This window comes from Loxodonta africana, chromosome 10 (assembly GCF_030014295.1).
Source record: "Loxodonta africana isolate mLoxAfr1 chromosome 10, mLoxAfr1.hap2, whole genome shotgun sequence".
Lineage (NCBI taxonomy): Eukaryota > Metazoa > Chordata > Mammalia > Proboscidea > Elephantidae > Loxodonta > Loxodonta africana.
Window position 1 is genome coordinate 111927375 of NC_087351.1, and position 17459 is coordinate 111944833.

At 52.3% G+C, this 17459-nt stretch overlaps 1 non-coding gene across 1 annotated transcript; it reads right to left on the reverse strand.

The window, feature by feature from the left end:
• Nucleotides 1-15468: 15468 nt before the first annotated feature.
• On the reverse strand, nucleotides 15469-15545 carry LOC111750229 (small nucleolar RNA SNORD112). The gene has a single exon (XR_002785382.1). It is a non-coding gene; the product is annotated as a small nucleolar RNA SNORD112 (small nucleolar RNA).
• Between the last annotated feature and the right edge of the window lie 1914 nt (nucleotides 15546-17459).

Genomic DNA, 17459 nt, shown 5'->3' on the forward strand with positions numbered 1-17459 from the left:
AAGTATCTATATGTACATGTACAAACAGATATGTGTGTGCACACATATATATTCATATAGGGCACAGTTACAGATACTTCACGGCATAACCAAACACCTTGCTAGAATGGTTTTCTGGGTTTAAGGGCTTGGGACCTTAGCCTCATGAGACAATTCAGTCGACTGGCATTACAAAGTTTATGTTCTGCATCCTAGTGAGGTTAGTAGAGCCTAGGGTCTTAAAATCTTGTAAGCAGCCTTCTAAGATACAACTATTGGTCTCTACTCATTAGGAGCAAAAAAAAAAAAAAAAGAAGAAGAATGGAACCAAAGTCTCAGAGAATAAACTAGCCTACAGAGCTAATCAACAGCCTACGTGAGCTGCAGCCTCATCTACCCTGAGACCAGAAGAACTAGATGGTACCCAGCTACCACTACTGGCCATTCTGATCAGGGCCACAATAGATGGACCATGATATAACAGGAGAAAAACACAGAATTCAAAATTCCTAAAAAAAGCCCAGACTTACTGTACCAGTTGAGACTAGAGGATTTCCTGAGACTATCACCCTGAGATACTCTAAACTTTGAACCAAAACTACCCTCTGAGGTCACCTTTAGTGAAATAACAGATTGGCACACAAAATAAAGGATATTATCCGTGAGTACGGTGATCCATTACAAAAAACAAAAGGTAAACAATTATTCTAAACCGAAGATGAGGAGATAAGGAGGTAGAAAAACTAAAATACTGGAAAAGGAACAACCAGAACGCAATTAAAGAGAATGTTGACACATTCTGAAAAATGTAACTAACGTCGCTGAACAACCTGTGTAGAATTGTCAAATGGGAACCTAATCCACCGTGTATAAGCTTTGGCCAGAAACACAAATGAATAGTATGTTAAAAATCACAAAAGAACACTCATGAATTGACCATCCTATCCAACAAATAGAAAATTACCAAGAGCTTATGTCCCTACGTGCACCTCTTATTGAATTAGCAGCCAAATCTTCATCAACAGAAAAATATTTGCATAAACCATAATGCTTTAATTAATAGTAAAAACCTATAAAATGAATAAAATTACATAGCTTTTCTAATGTCCCTCAAATTTGCAGAATTGTTTTAATCATAAATCTTGGGTTATAATACACTGTCTTCATTAGTCCATGCTTGGCCCTCTTTGATTTTATTTATGTATGCATCCATTTATTCTTAATAAATCAATAAACACACATGAACCTATCACCCAAGCCAAGAACAAGGAAAGGGTCAGTGACATGTATCTGTCTCAACTCTCATTTCCCACACAGAAACCAGCCTAATTATATTTTTTATTTCAGTAACACTTGTGCTCAACATGATTAATCACCCATGGTTCATCACAAGGTCTTGCCCTTGGTCCACACGTTGTTATCCTTGATTATATTTATGTGTTCACTCATATTTAATAAAGGAGCAAACACCCATCAAACAAACACCCAACCTCAAGACAACACTAATCATTACTTGCACTGGTTGGCCCCTGGCTGATTTCCCAGAGATCACAGCCAAGATCTTCATCAACAGAGTATCGTTAGATTGCTCTAGGGCCTCCATTCTGGGGAACATAGGCAAGTATCAAAAAGAATGAAACAACCGAGATATTTTTAATGGCTGTCAGACGAGCAGCACTGGAATAATTATCATCTTTCGTTCATGACACAGTTTCACCACTGGCCCAAGCGTAGCTTCCATTTTATATATTTATTCATTTATTAATTTTTATCATGATGATGAACATGCACGGATTTACCACCCAAATCAAAAACAAGAATACCCACTATTACAAACGCCTGTCTCTATGCTTCATACCCTAAAATGGACCAGCCCAGATCTTCCCACTGCACTCAGGTTTGCAAAGTTACCTATAACCTGTTGCCTTCAAGTGGATTCCGATTCATAGCAACCTTACAGGACAAAATAGAACTGCTGCATAGGGTTTCCAAGGCTGTAAATCTTTATGGAAGCAGACCGCCACATCTTTCTCCCATGGAGCCGCTGGTGGGCTCAAACTGACGACCTCTCGGTTCGCAGCAGGCCGCTTTAACCACTGCACCACATGCCGTGCTTATCCCAGGACTCCACAGGCAGAGTTAGAGTAATAATAGTCTTTGATTCAGATGTAACTTCATCATTGTTTCCTGCTTGTTTTTTATTATTTTTACTCATTTTGACACAAAACACATGAACCTAGCACTAACTCAGAACAAAAATATCGATTTACCATTTATACCTGTCCAAACGCTTCTTTCTCCACAGACATACAAGCCTTACTCTCTTTTTTTTTTTTTTTTTTAAATAGTCCACAACTGTACGTAAGAAACCAGTTCTGCACCTCAGCTGGTTTGGGAAGCATGGATATGTACCTATAACTGTGTGTGGCAGAGAAAGGGCTGAAGCCTGAGCCATCTGCTCCCAAAATTGCTGAGTTTGGCCACTGAGCCACCTTGTCTCCTGGGTCGTACAATGAGACAAAAAAGTTTCAGTTAAAAGTTGAAAAAGGAGTAAGAGGGAGAGTGGAGTACACCCACAGGGAGGAGGACCAGGCGAAGACGCCGCCACAGGCAGCAGAGGAACGCCAAGGGTTGCTGGAGACCACTGGAAGCCAGGAGAGAGACCCCGAGCAAGTTCTCCCTCAGAGCCCTCAGAAGAAGCAACATGGCCAACACCCTGATTTGGGCGTTCAGCCTCCAGAACTGTGAGACCATAAATTTCTGTTCTTTAAAGCCACCCACTTCATGGTATTTTGCTAGGGCATCCCAGGGAACCTGCTATCAGACTGTGTGCCAGTCAGGAATTGGTGTGTGCAATGGTTAGGGCCACACGGCCCACTTCCAGATCCAGCCTCAGCCCCTCCCAAGTTAGCAAACCTCTGTGCCTGTTTGCCTGTCTGAAGAGAGTAACAGCACTAGTAACTAAGCAAAAAAAGACCCAAACCCGCTGCTGTTGAGTCAGTTCTGACTCATAGCAACCCTACAGGACCGTGTAGAGCTGGCCTATAGAGTTTCCAAGGAGCGGCTGGTGGATTCGAACTGCCCTTCTTTTGGTTAGCAGCCAAGCTCCTTCCCAATTCGCTATGAGGGCTCCTACAAGCAGAGTCAGCTATTGCTTTCATGGCAAAGGCAGCCTAGTAAAGCCCTTCCACCCGTCTCTGCACCCCTCACCCAAATCCTTGGCTCCCTCTGTAGCCATGCCCCAGCTGCAGTGCTGGGCGGTCAGGCCAGTCCCCCCTAAAAGGCACTCACTAGCTGTGTGACCACAGAACTAGCTCCTGTCCACACGCGCCAGGCCACCCCCACCCCACTGCCCACCCCTTGGATCAGACAGCCCCCAATCTGATTAGAGAAACAAATTATCTCCATGCTCAGGCCAAGCTGAGGGTTTCGGGAAGCAGGGGCCTCAGGCAAGAAATTGTTAGGATCTGCTCTTTTTTGGACATAGCGTCAAAGCTTACATGAGTGCCCTGGAAAATCAAAACCCAACTAAGGATCACTCTGGACAACTGAAGCCATTTCACTAAACAGGACTGCTCCTGGGGGGTCTCTGCCTCGAGACTCTTGGTGTCCGGATTGTTTCCCAGAATCCAAATAGGCCTCAACAAGGACCTTACCGCCAACACTCCACTAGTCTCCTTCCCCCGTCCCAGACTGGCCTCAGACTGACTCAGGACACGAAAAATCATTCTATATACCTTGTGTATGCATATAATACATTGTAGTCCTTAGCTGCCATTGAGTCGGCCCCCGGCTCACAGAGACCCAGGCATAAGAGTGAAACGCTGCCCAGACCTATGGCTGTGATCCACAGGGTTTCCATGGGTTGATTTTCAGAAGTAGATTGCCAGGCTTTTCTTCCTAGTCTGCCGTCATCTAGAAGCTCCGCTGAAACCTGTTCAGCATCACAGCAACATGGAAGCCTCCACTGAGGGATGAGCGGTGGCTACGCATGAGGCGCACTGGGTGGGACTCAAACACTGGTCTCCCACAGGGAAGGCGCGAATTCCCCCACTAAACCACCAATGCCGTACGTGTACACCTACATATTACTGTGAATGACCATACTGTTAGGGAACTTTTCCTAAAGAAGTGAGGGAAAGATCACCAGTCTGCGAATCAGGCCCCTGGGGACGGCTCCAGCCTTTGCCTTGGGCAAGACCTTTCCCCTCTCCGAGCCTCAGGCGGCAATAATCCCACTAGTCTTCCCTCCCTCCTAGGGTGATGTGAAGATGAAAAGCACAGAGTTTAAGAGCCAGCTCCTGCTCAGCAGCAAGGGATCATTAACGTTGTGCCTCCTGTAAGCAGCACACGGTGTTCCCAGCATGCTCTAGCATACATTAGCTCGTTTGATCCTCACAACAGGCCTGCGAATTAGACATAATAATCATAATTAGCCAATATTTACGGAACGCGTACTCAAAGCCAGCCACCATGCTGACTGCTTTGCTTTGCCTGTGCTGACAACCCTCTGGGGTGGGTACCATTCAACATCTTTCTTTATACCCCCCAAAATGTGCTGAGAGTACACTTTGTACCTGGTGCTGGTCTAGAGGCTGGGAATGCTGCAGTGAGCAGAACAAACACAGTCCCTGTCCTCAGAGAGTGGGCATCCTTGTGGGTGCAGATGGGAACAGACGACAATAAAGACAAAACGAGAGAAGTAACACACGTAGGACATGAGAGAGCGATGAGACTATGAGGACAGAGAAAGCAGGAAAAGACAGCAGGCAGTGGGGAGCAGGGGGGCAGTGGGGAAGCCTCACTGAGAAGATAATAATTGAGCAAAGACATCCTTACTCCCATTTTACAGATGAGGAAGCTGAGCCTCAGTGAACCTGAGTGACAAGTGATCAGAGCAAGTAAGATGCAGAGCTAGGAGGTGGATGTGGGTAGTCCAATTTAAAAAAAAAAAAAAAAAGTTGTCCTTGAGCTGATTCCAGCTCATGGTGACTCCACGTGTGTCAGAGTAGAACTCTGCTCCATAGAGTTTTCAGTGGCTGGTTTTTTGGAAGCGGATCACCAGACCTTTATTCCAAGGTCCCTGTGGACGGATTTCCGCCTCCAGTCTTTTGGCTGAGTGCTTAAACAATTGTGCCACTCAGGGCCGCCTGCCTTACCTACTTTGCTTCACCCTCCTTCAGGCTCTGGGATCATTTTTACATTCGCTTTCCTCACCATTCAGCCTGAAACTTGGCCACCAAAAATCGAATCTGGCTTGATTCACGGGACGGTGGGATGCCTGTGATAGAGCTGGCCCTTGTACACGTGATCATTAGAGATAGGACATGCAAAGGAAGATGTTACTTGAGAAGTAAACTAAGCCGCATGGATGAGAAGTTAGGTCACCCATGGACCAAAGAGGTGAGTCTGGCATGGGTGAGCCCCAAGGAGTGCCAACTTTGTCAGACACAGTCAGAGAAACAGAAAGGGGAGAGGGCACGGGTTCAGAAGGAAAGCAACCGAGGGTTCAAGTCCTGGGTTCTCCATTGGCTCGCTATGTGATTTGGGACCAGTCACTTGCCACTCCTAAGCCCCGGGTTCCTCTCCTCGCAGTTGAGGGTGGTGATTGCTGCCACGGAGAGTGGCTGTGAAGATTCAGAGATACCGTTACGCCAAGAGCCCTGGTGGTACAGTAGTTAAAGCATTTGGCTGCTAACAAAAGGTCAGTGGTTCAAACCCACCAGCTGCTCCATGGGGGAAAGACGTGGTAGTCTGCTTCTGTAAAGATGGAAACCTTGGAAACCCTATGGGGCAGTCCTACTTTGTCCTATACGGTCCGTATGAGTTGGAATCAACTTGACCACAATGGATTTGGTTTTTCATTTTAAGATTATGCCAAGGGACTAGCCAAGGACCAGGTATGTGGTTGAGCTCAGAGCTTAGTTCACCCAGGGGGCCAGTGCAAAGGCTGCCTGCAGAACCTCAGTGCTATGCAGGAGTGGCTGGGGTGCAGCACCTGGGCGCTGGCAGCTCACCTGTTGCTCAGAGCCACCTGAGCCAGTCAGCACACCAAGAGGTGATACGGAAGACAGGAGCTTCACCAGCCAGCTCTGCTCAGAGGAAACTTCCCTCCACTGATCAAGTAAGCTGATGATGTCTGGAGAGACTGCTATGCTCTCGTTCCCCCGGCCAGCCACCATCCACCCATCTCCCCAGCATGCCTCCTCCAGCCAGCACCTCTGCACCCATATACTGATGCACCTGGGGACAGGCAGGCATCCAGCTGGCTGTCCAAACATCCATCCTTCCCTCTCTCCCTTTCCAGAAGAATCTGACAAAGCTGAGTTAGAATTCTGCTTCCTAGCTGATCTTGGGCAAGTCACCAAGCTCCAAAGCCCCCTCCTCAGTCAGACACAGCCAGGTGGGGATCTAAAGAGACAGCAGACATGCCAGTGCCTGGCCCGAGCAAATGGGCATCGAGCATCCTTGCATTCTGCCTAAGATTCATGCAGAGAGGAGCCCACTGTGTCTCCTACATGTTGAGAAATGCTTTGTAGAAATTATCTGCTATGTTTTAGCCGTGTGCATCCCCCTGTGGTACCCATGGCTGGATGGTGGCCAGCGCAGCCTGGGGCAGTAGGCTCTTCTGGACTCACAGCAGAAGATGCCATCTAGTGAATCAGCCCCCTGGGGGTCCTGGGTGGCAATGGTGGGACCTGGGGTGGGTCCCAGCAGACCCAGCTCCCCCTCCCCCACCCAATCTGCAGGCTGCCCTGGTTGAGATGCGGTGCACGTACTGTCTTAATCACTCAAGGGACCTGGGCTGCCAGGAGCCTTTCTTTCGTGGACAATCGCCAGCTCTGTTTTGCCTACCCCAGCCCAGCTCCTCTTTGGCGGTTTCCGGGAATAAGAAAAATTCTAAGAGCTACTGTTTGCTGAGTGTCTACACTCTATTAGACATTAGACCCCAGGCTGGGGACTTTACAGGCGTTATCTATAACCCTTTCGATGACTCTAGGACAAACACGGAATTTGCCCCAGTTACCCCAAACTGAGGTCTGTGAAGTCTGGGTTTCTCACTTCAGGTCAGGGCGCTTACATTCAACCACCCCAGCACCCCTTGAAAGTATAGGAGACAGTTTGGCCACCCATCTGAACAAGCCAACTGTAAAGGAGATTTATGAGTCCATCCGGAATATCGGAACGCCGGGGAGAGACTGGATGACATTAAGGAAATGCTGTTAATTTTTCAGCTGTGCTAATGGCGTGTGGTTCTGGTTTTTAAAAAGAACAGCGTCCTGACGTTTTAGATACACACAGAAGAATGCTCACAGAAAAGGGTGTGGTGTCTGGAATTTGCTTCAGAATTGCCCCGGTGGGTGTGGGGGGTGAGGCCGGGTGCAGGGAGGCCAAAAGGATCTGGGGTCTGAGCAAGGAGAGTGGGGGACTGCTTCTACTCCTCTCCTTTAGTGCCCTTTGCTGTTTCTCAGAGTGAAAAGTTCTTAAATCAGGAAGTGAAAAGAAAGTATGGGTGGTGAGCGGCCTGGGGAAGGGGGGCGAGGAGCCATTTACAGAAGCAAAGGGACCAGGGTGGAGCTAAAAATTGGCGGCGGCGGGGGGGGGGTCCTCAGGGGGCTGAGTTACAAAAGACAAACAACTCCAAGTGGACAAGGGACCAGAGATGGGCCAGAACCAGTGGGAGATGTCATCCAGAAGCTGAGTTGGGTGGCTCAAGTGGGGTGTGCAAGGGTGCAAGGTGCACCAGAACCCCCAGGCGATCCTGCTCCCCGCCAGATTCCCTTGTCCACCCCCCTCCTGCTCCCCCACAGGTCCTCTGTCCTCCCACAGATCCTCTGTCCTCCCACAGGTCCTCTAGTCCTCCAGACCCTCCTGCTCCCCCCAAGAGGTCATCCTGTCCCCCCACTCTCCTGCTCCACCACAGGTCCTCTGTGGCCCCCCTCCTGTTCCCCCCACAGGTCCTCTTCTTCTCCCCTCCTGCTCCCCCCACAGGTCCTCTAGTCCTTCCCCTCCTGCTCCCCCCACAGGTCCTCTAGTCCTCCAGACCCTCCTGCTCCAACCAACAGGTCCTCTGGTCCCCCCCGCCCAGGTCATCTGGATCCCCAGATCCTCCTGGCCCCTTGCACCCTCCACCTTGGCTCTAAAGAGGCCTGGGGTACCTCCCTTTTCCAAGGCTGAGCTGACCACCTGGCAAGTCCTTCCTGGAACCCTGTGCACTTCAGTTACTGGGACAACACTGTCTTCCATCAGTCACGCTCTAAGGGAAATCCTCACAGTGACGGCTCAGCCTAGCTGAGAGGGATTCAGCTGCCTGGCCCCTGGCTTTCAATTATCTTTTCTTTTTTTTTTTTTTACTTACTATTATTATTTTTTATTTTATTTATTGCTTTTTTGGGCAGACAAAATTGGTGCTTTTACCCTAAAATCTGTCCCCAGCAGGAAGGAAGCCTTGCCCCTCACTGCCCCCTCTTCCCTGTCCCCAGCCTCCCCCTCTTTACTGTCCCTCGTACCACTCAGAATCTGACCCACTGGCCCCAGACCTACATCTATCTCCCTGGCCCCCTCACCCACCACCCCACCTCCTGGGCCTCTCTTGTGTCCCTGCCCATCTGCAGCTGCCAGACCCTAGGCCCCTTCACCTAGGCAGCCTCTGGGGTGCCCAGCTCCCTAGGCACCGCCTGGACAGGTTCCCTCCCCACCTCGGCCCCCACTTTGGAAAGCAGCAGGCCAGCCAGTCCGACCCTCTGCTGCAGTCTGCTGCAGTGCAGTGCTGCCCGTGAGGGAGGGGCGCAGCCAGCGGCACCCCAAGACAGGCAGGCCACCCTCCCAGGCAGGGCCCAGCCACCCTGGAGGCTTGGGCTGTGTTTCAAATTGCCACTACAACAGCACTGGTCCCTCGTGATGCCTCCCCCTCCTCACTTTATAGGCTCAAAACGCGGCCCAGGCAGCCCCCTTGTGGCACTTGGGGGCGCCACAGACTCTTGGCTCATGGCTGAAGGCTTCAGACTGGTTCCACTGCATCGTGAGTTGGCACAAATCTGAAGTGGCCCAACTCCTGCCGATGCGGACCCGGCGGCTGCCTCTCTGGGTGGAGGCACTACTCCCAACCCCTTCACCCTTCCACGCCCTCCTCTCTGGACCTGGGACCTCCTGTTGACACTGCCAGGACAACACGCAGGTGCGGGGCCAGCACACACAGGTGCGGGGCCATCACACACAGGTGCCGGGCCATCCTAATGGTGCTCAGGGGCAGGCTGAATTAGAGGGGTCACTTTGGCAACAACGTTTGGTTCCCATCCCCATCTCACAGATGGGGAAACTGAGGTACAGGGAGGCTCAGAGTCCCTGTCCATGTCAGAGTATGGGCTGAGGAGCCCCCAAAGAGTGGGTTCCAGCTTGGGGTATTCTCCCTGGGGTAAGGGTCCATCCCGAAGACATGTACCCTCTTCCCCCTCTCAGCCTCATGCCCACTCAGTCCCTCCAAGGCTGGTTCTCTGATTGGGAAACCCAAGGGAGCACCAAGATACACCCACTTCTTCTCTCTCTCACTGTCCACATAAACAAGCCCCAGCCTCCTCCATCCTCGTCTGCAATCTGCTTGCAGACAGGCAGAGCCCTCCCCACGTCAGGTTCATAATCCCATTTTCATAAGCCTCTGCCCATAGGTGCTACCACCTAATTTTGAATCTGCCCTTCAAACGGATTGGGCCACAGAGGAGCTGGGATCTCAAGCACCGCTGGGAGGTGCTTATAACTGATCAATCCATCCCCTGCCCACCCACACCCCCCAGCACTCGGCACAGCCCTTGCTGAGCTGACTGGAGCAGCAGGGTGTGGTGGGCAGCTCACTGACACTGGGCTTCCAGCCTGCCCCGGCTCGTACCAGCTGAGAGACGGTGAGTACAGCACTTCACTTTTTGGAGCCTCAGTTTCTCCATCAATCAAATGGGGATCCTGAGGCCCATGCCCAGGGTTCCTGCAAGGGCAAATCCCAGGCAGAGAGCCCAGCTCAGGATCTGGCCCCAGGATGGAGATCCATAAATCTCATCTGCCCTGCTTCACCCAGGGCTGCCTTGATTTATGGTGACTTATTCCCTGTCTCTTTCCCCCACCAGACTGAGCTTCAGGACCAGAAGCAGACCGGCATCTCTTCGTCCCCAGCCCCAGCTCAGGTCTGGGCCGGGGAAGGTAGGTGCTCTGCAGCTGTTTGGAGAAGGAGTGCATGAGTGGATGGCTGGACCCCACTGGTCCCCCTGCCCCAGAACCCTCCCTGGGGAAGCTGGCCCTTGGGGGAAGAGGCAGGGAAGGGTATCTTTGGTCCCTACCCTGGGTCCCCGGGGCTGTTACAGACCATGCAAACACTTGGGCTATTAAATGCTGATGTGGGCTTAGTGTGCCATTCCTGGTGTCTCCTGCCTGTACTGTGAGCTCCGCAGGCCAGGGGCTGCCTCACTGACTTGATTTGTGTGATGAGCCGGTAGAGGGGACTTTGCGAGGGCAAGCTCCTGTTCACATTCTCAAAGAAGAGTTTGCAAAGGCCAGACTGTTTTCTCCCTCAGACACTTGTTACACCCACCCTCAAGCATCCCTCCGCCCCTCTGCCCCTCCAGGGGTCCCACCATGACGCCACATACATTGATGCAGCGTCTGCTGTGTGCCCAGCTCATGTGATCCCACTTCTAATCGAGCCCTCCCAGCAGCTGGGAGGAGGGAGCCCTGCTCAGCTCCACTGTATGGAGAAGAAACCCAGGCTCTGTGAAGTAAAAGGAACTCCGTGGGGTCCCACAGCTAGGAAGCACAAAGTCCAACCCCAGCTGGTGGCTCTCAGGTCGGTCCCCTCCATGGCTCGGGAGCCCCCACCCTACCAGGCGCCTGTTGCAGGCTGGTCAGGGCCAGCCAGTTGGCCAGCTGCTCTTGAGGAAAAGGCAGGGGGCTTTGCATAGAACGCATTCTCCCTGGCAACTGGCAAAGGGGCCATAAAAAAGCCGAGAAAGGGCTTGGAGCTGCTGCACAGATAGACTCAGAGCCGCTGGACCCGGGAGGGGAAAACTGCGCCCTCCCCTGGCCTGTCTGAAGAAGCGCAGGGCAAAGGGCTCCATCCAGGCGCCCGGGACAGGGGCAGAGGGTCGTGACCGGCCCTCAAGCCTGATCCCGAGGTTGATGGGGCTTGACTCTTCAGTGCTGAAGAGAGAGGGCTGAGACCGAGCACACTGCCTGCAAAGATGCGAGGGCAGAAGGGGGCTCGAGGGCTGCTGCGAGCCGCGAGGCAGACGCGCAAGGCAGGGGGAGGATCAGCACAGCAGCTTCGCGTGCTGGGAGCCCTGAGCAGGCTTCTCAGGGAGAGAGGGAGCTCCCTGTCACAGGAGGCATCCGAGCAGAGAGAGGCAGGCCGACACTTGGCCGGGGAACGCCACGCAGTTCTGTGCCTGGGCTGGCAGTGCGTGTGGCTAGGCCTCGGCAAGCTCTAATCCTGGTGGGCCAGGCGGGGAGCAGCGGGCCAGCAGGGGCGCACGGGCTTTCCCACGCACCTTGCCCCGGGCTGACTGCAAAGGCACCGAGCCGGCTGTGCGTGCAGCGTCTGAGTTATCAAGAGGCAGTGAGGGAGAGAGGAGCAGAGGATGGGGGTGAGTTCTGGGCTGGCGGGGGGAATGGGGCTGTCCTGCAGCCAACTCCCCAAATCCAGGGCCAGGCCACCTGAAGTGCCAAGTGCCCTCCCCACTCCCAGGCCAGGAAAGACTGTCCTCTCTAAGGCAGTAAGCTGGTGCAGCCAGGGAGCTGTCCTGGGGGTGTAACGAGGTGGCTACAGCCACTCAAGGGGCCACCGGTCATGGGAAAGCAGGGCCCCTTTCTGAAGGCTGGGCCACAGCCACGGGCTTGGCTGGTGGTGGCCCATGCCTTGGACACTAGGGAATTCGGAAAGCCCCCTTGCCCAGTGATGGCCGAGGAGCCTGCATGCAGATAAATGAGGCAGCCCTGGAGTCTGTGCTGGCTCTCAGGGCCCATTCCCAGGGCTCCATCTGCTCCCAGGAACTCCGGGGCCGCGGCCTTTATCGGGGGACCTGCACTAGGCGAGGCTCTGGTCTGCAGTTTCTAAAGGAGTTTTCCTGCCTTTGTTCCCAGGCCAGGCGCTGTGCATGTGTGTGTGTGTGTGCGCGTGTGTGTGTGTGTGTGCATGTGTGTGTGCGTGCACACATGTGCACTTGTGCATGGAGAAGGCCAGGCTGGGCAGTGGGCGACCCGGGGGCTATAACCATGAAATGACAGAGACTGGCCTGGCCACCCTCGGGGAGGGCAAAATGACAGGGAGGACAGAGCCCCTTGTCACTGCCACCTAACTGTCCCACTCTTGACAACCCCATCACCATTGCTGTCAGCCGCGGGGTTGCGACAGCTGCTAGGGCTTGCCGTGGGGGGGCAGCATCGTGTCGCCGGTGGAAGGCACAGGCTGGCCCCTGTCTACCAGACAGACAGACAAACTGCCCCAGCCACCTCACTTAGGAGCGGCCAACCTTGGGCAAACTGCTTGCTTTGGAGGAGCCTCGGGTTTTTTTTTAACGTTTTTTTGACATTGCTGTTGTTTTAATCTATTAAAGGATTGATCTGAAGCTGTCCATTTGAAAATGTTTGATAAAGTGACGTTTACATGTGTGTGTCTCATTATGAGGGGGGCGGAACCAGACGGCAGCCCCATCGCAAATGTTGTGAATAAAAGGTTTCTGGTCTTGGGGTAGCTGGTGGTGCAGAAAAGGGCTCAGAAGAGCTTGGAAAGTCACCAACCCAAATCCCAAACCAGGGCCAGAGGCCACGGGGAGTGACAACATACCCTCTAGCCCCTGCCCAGCAGGCTGCTGCGAGGGGCTCCTGCTGACGAGGGAGCGCCACCCCCTCCCACTAACAGCCCCTCCTGCTCCAGGCGCCAACAGCCTGGCTGCCTTGTCATTCATTGCACCTGGGAGTTAGGAACTCGAGTTCCCGCGTGAAGTGCGGGGCTAAATTGCTAACCCATCTACAAAGACATGGCCAGCTCTACAAAGGGCCACAGAGAACTACCACTGGGGCAAGAAGTGTCTCCAACCAGAGTCAATAAGCGGAGAACTCAGGAGAGAAGGGCCGTGTGCTCAGGACCAAGGAAGTCCACTTTTGTGTAAGAGGCAATACGCGCGTCATCCCTCCACTAGGTAAGTCCACCTGACACACAGAAGCTCATTTAGGCCAGCCTGGCCCAGGGAGCATTTTCTGCAAAATTCAGATGTCAGGTTTAGCCAGAAGTTTTTCCAGGAATTATTAACCTCGAGGGGCTGCAACCATGTGCCTTCCGAAACACCCCTGCCAAGATGCATGAACTGTGAGCCTAAAAAACCTGCCTCGAGAGCAGTCTGGCTTATTCTATATATTTATAAAATGCACCATCGCCAAACTTTTCAGAAAAACCCAATTAAAGCCGGCGAAGGCAGCCCCTCCTCCAGCCCCCAGGAGTCTGAGAAAAGGCACGCGTGGCCCTTTGGGGTGTGGGGCGCATCGAGGGGGCAGCGCCTCCATGTTTATTGTCATGTCTCAGCTTTTTTGTTTAAGTGTTTGGTCTTCCTGCTGGGAAAACAAGCGGCCTCTTGTCTCAGGGCGGGGGGGACAGGCATTTGGGGACAGGACGTGACAGGGAAAGTGTCTGGTCTCTGCTAGGTGCTTTGTGTTGGCTACTGTGCCGGTGATTTACTTGGGTTATTATCTCACTGAGCCTCTCAATAGCCCTGTGTGTGGGAGATTATGATTCTGTTTTTGTTTTGTTGTTGTTGTTTTAACATCAGGAAACTAAGGCAAAGAAATGCTTAGGGAGCTGCCGAGGACACACCGCGCGTCTGTTCTATAGCTGGGTTTGTGCGCAGGGACGGCAGCTCCAAGCTCATGCCTGGCCTCTCGGAATCCCACCTACCCCGGGAAAAGAAAGGGCACCCAACCTTTGAGCACACTGAGTGACTCTTGTTGCCCCCCCCCCCACCACCACCTAATCAGGACCCAATCTCACTTGGTGTCATAGCTTCTCTAGCCCAAAGCCCATGACACTGTCCCAAAGGCAGACACACCCACTCGACCCCATCCTGTCACCATCACCTGGCATGGGACCTGCCATCAGGTTCCTCCCTTCCAAGCCCAGCTCCTGTTCATGTTTGGGACCAGACCTGCTTGCCATGAAAGACGCCATCAACCATTTCCCGCTGTAACTATGCCCAGCAAATCCATTGCTGCTACTCCTGGCCTTGGGACACTGCCCCCAACCCGTGAGACTCATGACCCTGGATTCTGGCGCCCTGCACAGAGCTCCCAGCAGATTTGGGGGACCTGGTGTGTAAGCCCGAGGGCTAGAGATGCCCAGAGCAGTCTGGGGCAGTGGGGTGCCAACCTAAGCCTCCCCAGGCATGTGTTTGTAGGTTTTTGCACTCTGAGGTCTTACCTGGTGCCACAGGCAGAGATGATGCAGTTTTCTGAAGCTGCCTGTCACCCAGAGAAAGAGTACATGGTTTTCAGCTATAGGAAGTCAGGTCCAGGTGACACTGAGGGCCAGTTGGGGTCAGGGGCACCAAGGGCACTGTAAAGGGACAAAGGAAAGGAGGCGATTAAAATGTGATCAGTTTTGTTTGTTCTAGAAAAATGTGGAATGTTCTCTTGGACTAGGGGAAAAGAGAATCACAATTCGGGAGATGGATGCTTTGGTAGATTTTTGCTGGAGGTGCTGTGAGGGCTCTGGAGGAGGGCGCCTCTAACTTTGAGTTCACCATAGGGGGTATTTCAAGACTGGTTTGAAGGCTCACGAGCAGGCAGGGGCACGCTGAGAAGGGTAGGTAGCCCTGTGTGGCCGCGGTGCGCCAGGCAGGGAATTGGGTGGGGGGGGGGTGGGGATGCATGAAGCTAGAGAGTTCAGAGCCAGACCCCCCCGGGTCCTGCGTGCCAGGCTCCGGCTGTTTTGGACCACATTCTGGGAGCTCCGGGAATTCGGTTGGAGGATTTAAAGCAGGAGAATGACAAGGTCAAAAGGGCATCTCAGAAAGATCCCTCAGCTAAAACAAATTCCTGCAAACCGTTTAATCCAGCAACTCTACCTCTGAGGAGTTGTGGTAAGGGAATAATTGAGACCGTGTTTACAGGTTTAGCCACAGGAACGCTCAGTGCGGTGTTGTTAGCAAAAGCAAAAAAGGCAAGTGGCTTAGACTGCTTTTTGGGGAAGCCAGTTGGGCAGAATTGTATGACTTAAAACCTCACCACTGCTCTGTGCAAAGCCCGCTTGTCTTGTACATGTTCATTCGTATTGATTTCTTAAAATAATTGAAGGAACATCATGAGCCCGAGACCAAGGCTTATATTCACACGCCTCCTCCCCAGCGTGCTCACAGCTGGTGTCTGTAGCGGTAGGAACGTATAACGCACCCTGGTGCACATATACCCTGGAATATTAAACAGCTCTTAAAAAGAACGCAACGGCGAGGCCTATTGTCTTTCAATGGACCACAGGATTTGGTGCCGAACTGAATTAATCACGATTCTTTGTTCATAAACACACCCTTGTCATTGGTCCAGGGATGCCTGTTAGTTCACTAATTTATGTATTCATATATTCATTTGCAATAATGCAATAAATACTTGAGAGCCCACCACCCAAACCCAGGCCTCAGCAATTACTTGCATCTGCCGCTCCTATCCGCCCCCCACCCCGAGGTAAGGACCTGGGGCTTGCAGAGTATGGAGGTGATTTGAAAACACTCTGGCGTGTACACATTACTGAATTCTAAGCTGGTGTTCTAAAGGAAGCTGTCAACCTTTATTCTCTCCAAGCATATTCTCGAGTGAAGAAAGACAAGCTGCTGCCAAAGAAAACGTAGCTATGATATGGTATATGCAAAAAATAATCAAAATAATATATGTTAGTGGTTTATAAATATAAGCAAATGCAAAGAACCGTATCTGAAACTAGACACCTGGAACTGGCACCAGGGGTTAATTTGGGGAAGGAGTCTGGGACAGAGGGAGGGCTAACGATGATGGCTTTAGCTGTCACGGCAGTGTTTGATTTGTCAGTAATGACTAATAAACATTTTTAGTAATGTTCGATTTTTAGGAATTTTATCAGTGCATTTCTCGTAGAATTAAAATAAACATTTTGCGTGTGGGTTTTGTTTTGTTTCTTTCTCTTTTCATTTGGTTTTGTTTTTACGAAAACAAAAGAGAGAGCCCTTTGGGGATGGATCGGGGTGGGCACAAATGCCCAAAGCAGTTCTGCAGACACAGGGGATTTGTTTTCTCCCTAAGACTATTCCTTTTTTTTTTTTTAATTTTATGTGCTCTGAAGCTGGGGCCCAGGGGCCTCCAAGGTGGCCTGTCAGTGACATTCAGCCAGCAGGTGTGTGCCCGCCTGCTTCAATTTCTCCACCCACAGCTCTAGCCCCCACCCAGCCTCCTGCAGTGTCCGCAATGTGCCCATTGTGGGGGTGGGGGGGCAGGAAGAGGACTTTCCTTTTTGGTCGATAAGAGGCCCTGAAAGCTAAATGCTGTGGCACAGGCCCTTGGGGATTTGGTGACTGGAATGAAAACGCCGGGGAGACAGGGACCCGGGCCTCAGAGGGCAGCAGCCCCACCGCTCACGTGCACAGAGCACAGCCAGCTCACTGGCAGACCCGTACCTGCTGCATCCCCCCACAGCCTGCGCCTGCCCTGAGTGACAGCAGCCGCCAACTGCTGTGTTTCCTCCCCAATTCCAGTGCAGAACTAAACAGGCTAAACAGACACAGGTATTTCCTGCTGGTCCCTGCCCGCTCCCCACTGCCCCTCACCCACACCCAGGGTACTGCAATGCATCCCAACTCCCCATCACAACCCCTTCTCCCCAAGGCACCCCAACTCCTGCTTGCACCCTAAGCTTCACACCCAGCTGCCCCAGGTCCCCTTTAGCAGTCACAGGCCATCAGGCCCCCTGGAGGGCTCAGCAGCCAGGCTGTGAGTGACCAATAAGTATGACCACACTCACGTCTAAAGATAAAGACATCGAGGCTCAGAGACAGCAGGTGACCCAGGAGCCCCCAAAACCAAGCCTAACTTTAAACCAATGTCAGTCAGATCCCCTGACCCTGCAGACTATCCAACTGGTTAGCTGGTTAAATAAATGCCTCTCCTCTTGCTGAGTTAATGCAGGTAGGGCTCTTCCAGAACTTTCTCCGACCCCTCAGCCACCCCTCTCCTCTTCTGAACAGAGCCCCATTTTCAACCGTGACTTTGTGTGGAAGAAATGTGAGCTTAGGTTCCACAGGGCTCTGCCCACCTGCCCGATTCATAACCGCCTTTCCCACAGGCAAGGCTCCACTATCTGTGGCGGGGTGGGGGGTGGGGGGAAGGGTTATTTTGGACTGGACTTGCTCCTTGTGCATATTTTCGGGGTTTTGTCATAGTTTTGCAAATACAGAATTTTTTGTGATAAATAAAGATAAAGTGCAGTGCCA